The following is an 8,051-nucleotide window of genomic DNA, read 5'->3' as shown; positions in this document are numbered from 1 at the left end:
TTTAACTCAATCAATCAATCAATCCATCATCGACTCACATGGAGATCTCAAATGGCCATAGAAGGCTGTGGCTACAGGTTAGAGAGCAGTCCCATTTGCATGTGATGCGGAGAGGAGAGGGTAACAGCCCACTAAGCACAGACCGGCCTTGATCTAAATGTCCATGGACATTGGTCCGGCCTATATTTGGCCCAAATATCGACGTCTAAAATTGGTTCCGATTTGGTCTGGACCAGCCTTGATTTTGCCCAAACATAGACATCTATGTTTCACAAGTTTGGACAGCACCATACAACACAATAGAGCACAGCAGAGTACAGTACATTACAGTACAATAAAGAAAAGTACAGTACAGTACAGTGCAGTACAATACAGTAGAGTACAGTAAAGAAAAGTAAAGTATAGATAGGTACAGTAGAGCACAGTAGAGTATTGTACAGTATAATGTACCCTACTTTACTCTAATGTACTCTACTGAACTAAACTGTACTGTACTCTACTCTACTGAATTGAACTGTACTGTACTTTACTGTAGTGTACTCTACTGAAATAAACTGTACTGTACTACACGCTACTGTACTTGAATCTACTGAAAACAATTCTACTGTACTGTACTCTACTGAATAAAACTACACTGTCCTGTATCTTACTGTACTCTACTGTACTGTGCTGTTCTGAACTGTGCCGTACTGTACTGTGCTGTTCAAACTTGTGAAACAAAGCCTAGACGTCTATGACTCACAAAAATTTGGTTTGGTCCCAACTACCCAATTTTGTACATGTTTGGGGGCGGAGTTCAGTAGAATAATACCCAGTATCCTTTTCAAGTGTTTGTTTTTACATTTACATTTACATTGTGGTCGTTCAGCAGACACTCTTATCCAGAGCAACCAGAGCAAGTATTGATGTCAACTGCACAAGTACAGTGAAATGCATTTCTTGCAAGCTCTAAACACAGCAATGTAGTAATCAATATCAATATAGTACTAAAAATTACATAAGGTAGAACAAAAACCCAAATAAAAAAAACACATGAAAGTAAGAAGCTAAACTCATCAAAAAAAGAAACATCCTCTCACTGTCAACTGCATTTATTTTCAGCAAACTTAACGTGTAAATATTTGTATGAACATAAGATTCAACAACTGAAACATAATCTGAACAAGTTCCACAGACATGTGACTAACAGAAATTGAATAATGTGTCCCTGAACAAAGGGGTGGTCAAAATCAAAATCAAAAGTAACAGTCAGTATCTGGTGTGGCCACCAGCTGCATTAAGTACCGCAGTGCATTTCCTTCTCGTGGACTGCACCAGATTTTCCAGTTCTCGCTGTGAGATGTTACCCCACTCTTCCACCAAGGCACCTGCAAGTTCTCAGACATTTCTGGGGGGGAATGGCCCCAGCCCTCACCCTCCGATCCAGCAGGTCCCAGATGTGCTCAATGGGATTGAGATCCAGGCTCTTCGTTGGCCATGGCAGAACACTGACATTCCTATCTTGCAGGAAATCACGCAGAGAACAAGCAGTATGGCTGGTGGCATTGTCATGCTGGAGGGTCATGTCAGGATGAGCCTGCAGGAAGGGTACCACATGAGGGAGGAGGATGTCTTCCCTGTAACGCACAGCGTTGAGATTGTCTGCAATGACAACAAGCTCAGTCCAATGATGCTGACACACACCGCCCCAGACCATGACGGACCCTCCACCTCCAAATCGATCCCGCTCCAGAGTACAGGCCTCGGTGTAACGCTCATTCCTTCAACGATAAACGCGAATCCGACCATCACCCCTGGTGAGACAAAACTGCGACTTGTCAGTGAAGAGCACTTTTTGCCAGTCCTGTCTGGTCCAGCAATGGTAGGTTTGTGCCCATAGGCAACGTTATTGCCGGTGATGTCTGGTGAGGACCTGCCTTACAAGAGGTCTGCAAGTCCTCAGTCCAGCCTCTCTCAGCCTATTGCGGACAGTCTGAGCAATAATGAAGAGATTGTGGGTTCCGAATGTAACTCGGGCAGTTGTTGTTGCCATCCTGTATGTGTCCTGCAGGTGTGATGTTCGGATGTACCGATGCTGTGCAGGTGTTTTTACACGTGGTCTGCCACTGCGAGGACAATCAGCTGTCCGTTCTGTCTCCCTGTAGGGCTGTCTTAGGCATCTCACAGTACGGAGATTGCAATTTATTGCCCTGGCCACATCTGCAGTCCTCATGCCTCCTTGTAGCATGCCTAAGGCATGTTCACACAGATGAGCAGGGACTCTGGGCATCTTTCTTTTGGTGTTTTTCAGAGTCAGTAGAAAGGCCTCTTTAGTGTCCTAAGTTTTCAGAACTGTGACCTTAATTGCCTACCGTCTGTAAGCTGTTCGTGTCTTAACAACCGTTCCACAGGTGCATGTTCATTAATTGTTTATGGTTCATTGAACAAGCATGGGAAACAGTGTTTAAACCCTTTACAATGAAGACCTGTGAAGTTATTTGGATTTTTACGAATTATCTTTGAAAGACAGGGTCCTGAAAAAGGGCCGTTTCTGTTGAGTTTATATACAGGATCAATTCCAATACCATATTTATGTGTAGGGATACTGGAGTGATAAAGGTAGATATGTATAGGGGTAAGGTGACTAGCATCAGGATATATGATAAACAAAGTAGCAGCAGCGCAAATGAAGATTGTATGTGAGTGTGTGTTGTGGCAGACCAGGGGGTTTGGTCAAAACATTTACACAGATCAGACACGGACAGAGTAAGATTAGATTAGATTGGTTTCAAGGGTGTTTATTAAATAATAAATCAAAAAGAAAAGGTCTCCCCCATGAGACCCTCTCCGGGATATCGTCTTCTGGGCTTCCTGTATCCTGTCTGAATCAAAACTGCCCTCGCGTTACCTCTGTAACCGTCCCCAGCGATACGGGAGTCCTCTCTCTCTCTCTCTCTCTCTCTCTCTCTCTCTCTCTCTCTCTCTCTCCCTCTCTCTCCCCCCCACTCTCTCTCCCTCCCCCCCACTCTCTCTCCCCCCCCCACTCTCTCTCTCTCTCCCTCCCCCCCCACTCTCTCTCTCTCTCCCTCCCCCCCACTCTCTCTCTCCCTCCCCCCCACTCTCTCCCTCCCCCCCACTCTCTCTCCCTCCCCCCCACTCTCTCTCTCTCTCCCCCCCACTCTCCTCTCTCTCTCCCTCCCCCCCACTCTCTCTCTCCCTCCCCCCCACTCTCTCTCTCCCTCAAACCCCACTCTCTCTCTCCTCCCCCCCCACTCTCTCTCTCTCTCCCCCCCCACTCTCTCTCTCTCTCTCCCCCCCACTCTCTCTCTCCCCTCCCCCCCCCCCCCACTCTCTCTCTCTCTCTCCCCCCCACTCTCTCCCTGTGTGCTGCCCTTCTGGCAGCTTTATGGGCCTTTCACAGCTGGTGAGCAATCAGCCCTTGATTACTCACCAGCTCCCAATCAGCCCCAATTAGTCCTGGCCGGAGCACCCGTCGAGACCTGGCACGTTCAGCAGATGGAGCCATCGCCTTGAGATGTATACAGCGTCTGTTACCAGGCCTTGACGAGTCTCCCCCTGGTGGCTGACCTGCTGTATGCCACAGTGTGTGGAGTCAATATACACTGAGTGTATAAAACATTAGGAACACCTTCCTAATATTGAGTTGCACACCCTTTTGCCCTCAGAACAGCCTAAATTTGTCGGGCCATTGACTCTACAAGGTGTCAAAAGCGTTCCACAGGGATATTGGCCCATGTTGACTCCAACGGTTCATACAGTTGTGTCAAGTTGGCTGGTAGTGGATCTCTACTCTGAATAGCTCGTTCCATCTCGTTCCAAAAGTCTAATAAATCCATGTAATACAGCTTGCACCTTCACAATAAATCCATCATTTATTTTAGATAGGTCTAAAGAAGCATGATATGAAGAAAATGTAGTCTACTTCAGAAGAACAGAATAGCATACTCTGAGTTGTCCTTATGTTAGGTCCTGATCTGGCTATGCCAAATGTCTGTGGGCTACCCTAGTTCATTTAGTAGACAAGATTTTCTTAGAATTCTGTGGCATTATTTTATAATATTTTATAGTACATAGTATAAAGAATATAATTGATTGAAGCTGAATAAAACGTAAGTATTTTATCCAAAAGATTTGAGGGAGTGCGCACATACGGCTATTCTGTGTTGAGCAGTTAACAAAGAAATAGGTACTCCTATATGCTTAATTTAGAGTCATTCGTGTAACTTTAGTTGTTCTACAAACTTTGGGCTACATTACTGGTCAAAAGTTTCAGAACATATACTCAATCAAGGGTTTTTTCTTTTTTTCTATTTTCTACATTGTAGAATAATAGTGAAGACATCAAAACTATAAAGTAGCACATATGGAATCAAGTAGTTACCAAAAAAGTGTGAAACAAAATATATTTTAGATTTTAAATTCTTCAAATAGCCACCCTTTGCCTTCATGACAGCTTTGCACACTTGGCATTCTCTCAAACAGCTTCATGAAGTTGTCACCTGGAATGCATTTCAATTAACCGGTTGTCACGCCCTGACCTTAGAGTTCTTATTTATTCTCTATGTTTGGTTAGGTCAGGGTGTGACTCGGGTGGGAATATATATGTTTTCTATTTCTTTGTTTTTGAGCTGGGTGTGGTTCCCAATCAGAGGCAGCTGTCTATTGTTGTCTCTGATTGGGAATCATACTTAGGCAGCCTGTTTTCCACCTGAGTTTTGTGGGAGGTTATTTTCTGTTTAGCGTATGTGCCTGACGGAACTGTGTGTTTTCGTTTTTCCCTTTTATTATTTTGTTTGAGTGTTTCTTGAAAATAAATAATCATGAGCACTTACCACGCTGCGTTTTGGTCCACTTCTTCACCTTCAGACGACCGTTACACCGGTGTGCTTTCTTAAAAGTTCATTTGTGGAATTTCTTTCCTTCTTAATGCGTTTAAGCCAATCAGTTGTGTTGTGACAAGGTGGGGGGGTATACAGAAGATAGCCCTATTTGGTAAAAGACCAAGTCCATATTATGGAAAGAACAGCTCAAATAAACAAAGAGAAATGACAGTCCATCATTACTTTAAGACATGAAGGTCAGTCAATACAGAAAATTTCAAGAACTTTGAAAGTTTCTTCAAGTGCAGTCACAAAAACCATCAAGCGCTATGATGAAACTGGCTGACATGAGGACCGCCACAGGAAAGGAAGACCTAGAGTTACCTCTGCTGCAGAGGATAAGTTCATTAGGGTTACCAGCCTCAGAAATTGCAGCCCAAATAAATACTTCACAGAGTTCAAGTAACAGACACATCTCAACATCTGTTCAGAGGAGACTGTGTGAATCAGGCCTTCATGGTCGAATTGCTGCAAATAACCCACTACTAAACGACACCAATTAGAAGAAGAGACTTGCTTGGAACAAGAAACACGAGCAAAGGACATTAGACCAATGGAAATCTGTCCTTTGGTCTGATGAGTCCAAATTTGTGATTTTTGGTTCTAACCGCTGTGTGGGTGACCGGATGCTCTCCGCATGTGTATTTCCCAACGTAAAGCATGGAGGAGGAGGTGTGGGGGTACTTTGCTGGTGACACTGTCTGTGATTTATTTAGAATTCAAGGCACACTTAACCAGCATGGCTACCACAGCATTCTACAGCGATACGCCATCCCATCTGGTTTGGGCTTAATGGGACTATCATTTGTTTTTCAACAGGATATGACCCAACACACCTCCAGGATGTGTGAGGGCTATTTGACCAAGAAGGGGAGTGATGGAGTGCTGCATCAGATGACCTGGCCTCCACATTCACCCGACGTCAACCCAATTGAGATGGTTTGGGATGAGTCGGACCGCAGAGTGAAGGAAAAGCAGCCAACAAGTGCTCAGCATATGTGGGACCTCCTTCAAGACTGTTGGGAAAGCATTCTAGGGGAAGCTGGTTGAGAGAATGCCAAGAGTGTGAAAAGCTGTCATCAAGGCAAAGGGTAGCTATTGAAGAATCTCAAATATAAAATATATTTTGATTTGTTTAACACTTTTTTGTTTACTACATGATTCCATGTGTTATTTCATAGTTTTGATGCCTTCACTATTATTCTACAATGTAGAAAATAGTTTAAAAAAAGAAAAACTCTTGAATGAGTAGGTGTTCTAAAATTTTTGGCCGGTAGTGTATTTGTTTTGATATTAAATACATTGTAAGGCTACATGATACGACTCTAATGATGATTTGAAAAAGATCAGTGACATCCCCTTGTTGGCCATAATGCACCCTAAACAAATCCATGCATTTTGCGGCCAGTGGCAGGGAGTGCTGCATTGTGCCGTTCTCCCTGAGCGCTGGGCGCTCCTAAGCACCTCTCATTCACATGGCTCTCCATCACGTGATTGGGTCTTTCTCACAGGCTATAAGTGAAGACCTGCATTGCTTGCTGTTCTGTACAGCACTTTGTGACATCAGCTGATGTAAGAAGGGCTTTGTAAATACATTTGATTGATTCATTTACTGACAGACACATTGGTGACGCAACTGCGCGCATCCTTATCCAATTCCGAGGTGCATATTGAAGATATTGGAAGAACTGTCCACATTTAGTTTTTGCAAGCCAACAAAATGAGTAGGCCTAACGAACAGCAATCTGTCAATCTACTATTCCCCCATAGTACAAAAGTCGACCTATTCTATTCTGTGAGAGAAATAAATATTCCAAACATAGTCTGGAACAGTTGTGAGATGAGATGGATCACAAATGAATACAACCACTAGCATCAAAATACCTGTTTTATGTAATGTGGCTGACGCAACATATCAGAATATTTAGCTTAAAATGTTGATAAACTATTAGGCTATTTCTTCACATTATAAGTGTAGCAATGCGCACATGGCAGTAGGCTATAAGCAACAGATGTTCCATTAGTAGGAAAACACCATTATCAAAAGTGACCGCAAATGTGATTATTCATGTAATGCTTTTATTATAAAGATGCATTTTTATGGTGAAAATGATCTTCCCCAAACTTGAAACTCAAACGCTGTTTATGTATGCCAGTTAGGCTTTAAACCCCTTGGAAAGCTGATTGATATGCTTAATTTTAAGAAGTTGTTTAGCCACTTTAGTTGTGATACAAACCTTATCAAAACATATAGGCCTATGGGCTAGGCTACATGAGATGTGCGACTATGATTAGAAAAAGTCGCAAAATAAAATTATGTTTCTTATGCTGGGCATCATTTACAAGTGATAGTATATAATTCACAAGTGATAGGCTAATATTGTCACCCATCAGACTATTCTTGAATTAATCTTGTCTTTACACATACGAAATTTGTTTTGATATAGAATGGACCATTATCATGCACCTGTCTTGAATCTGGGGCAGCGGGAAAAAATACATTTCATCTATGCATGTAAATAGCGAATGAAGAATGCTTTTCCCGTGGTTCATTTTCATGGCAACCAAGTAGGCTATACTCCTGTTGTAAAGATAAACAATGTGCTTAATATTAGGAAAGTAGATAAATAAATATAGTAGGCCTAGCCTATAGAAAGCTGATGGGATCCTCCTCTTTTTAGTAGAGGCCATCACTCTGTTTTCTCGTGCAATTGCATAGCCTATAGAAATGTTGAGCAACATGAGCTCATGGGCTCTCATGAAGTGTTTGATTAGATTTTTGAACATATCTACATTGATGTCAGAGTGATTAGAGGGACAATAGAGTGCTGAGTACCAGGCAGTTAGTAAGTTTGGAAGGCTACTAATGACCACAGCAGCATCAGAGCTTGGAAAAGCCTAATTACCGTGACTAAACGGTCACGTGGAATTTGACTGCCTTCATGACTTGTGACCGCCGATGTGGCAGTAATACGGTCACCGCAACAGCCCTATCCAATTCTCCAGTGTCCAGTGTTTTCGTTCTTTAGTTCACTGCAACAGCAGTTTCTTGTTTTTTTACTGAAAGAAGTGGAACTCTGTAAGGTCGTTGGCTGCCATACCCCATTCGTGTCAAGGTACGACGAGTTGTGCATTCTTTTATGGGTCTTTGGGCACCAATGTTGCACTGGA

Source organism: Salmo salar, chromosome 10 (assembly GCF_965601325.2).
Source record: "Salmo salar chromosome 10, fSalSal1, whole genome shotgun sequence".
NCBI lineage: Eukaryota > Metazoa > Chordata > Actinopteri > Salmoniformes > Salmonidae > Salmo > Salmo salar.
Note: the sequence above shows the minus strand (reverse complement) of the source record.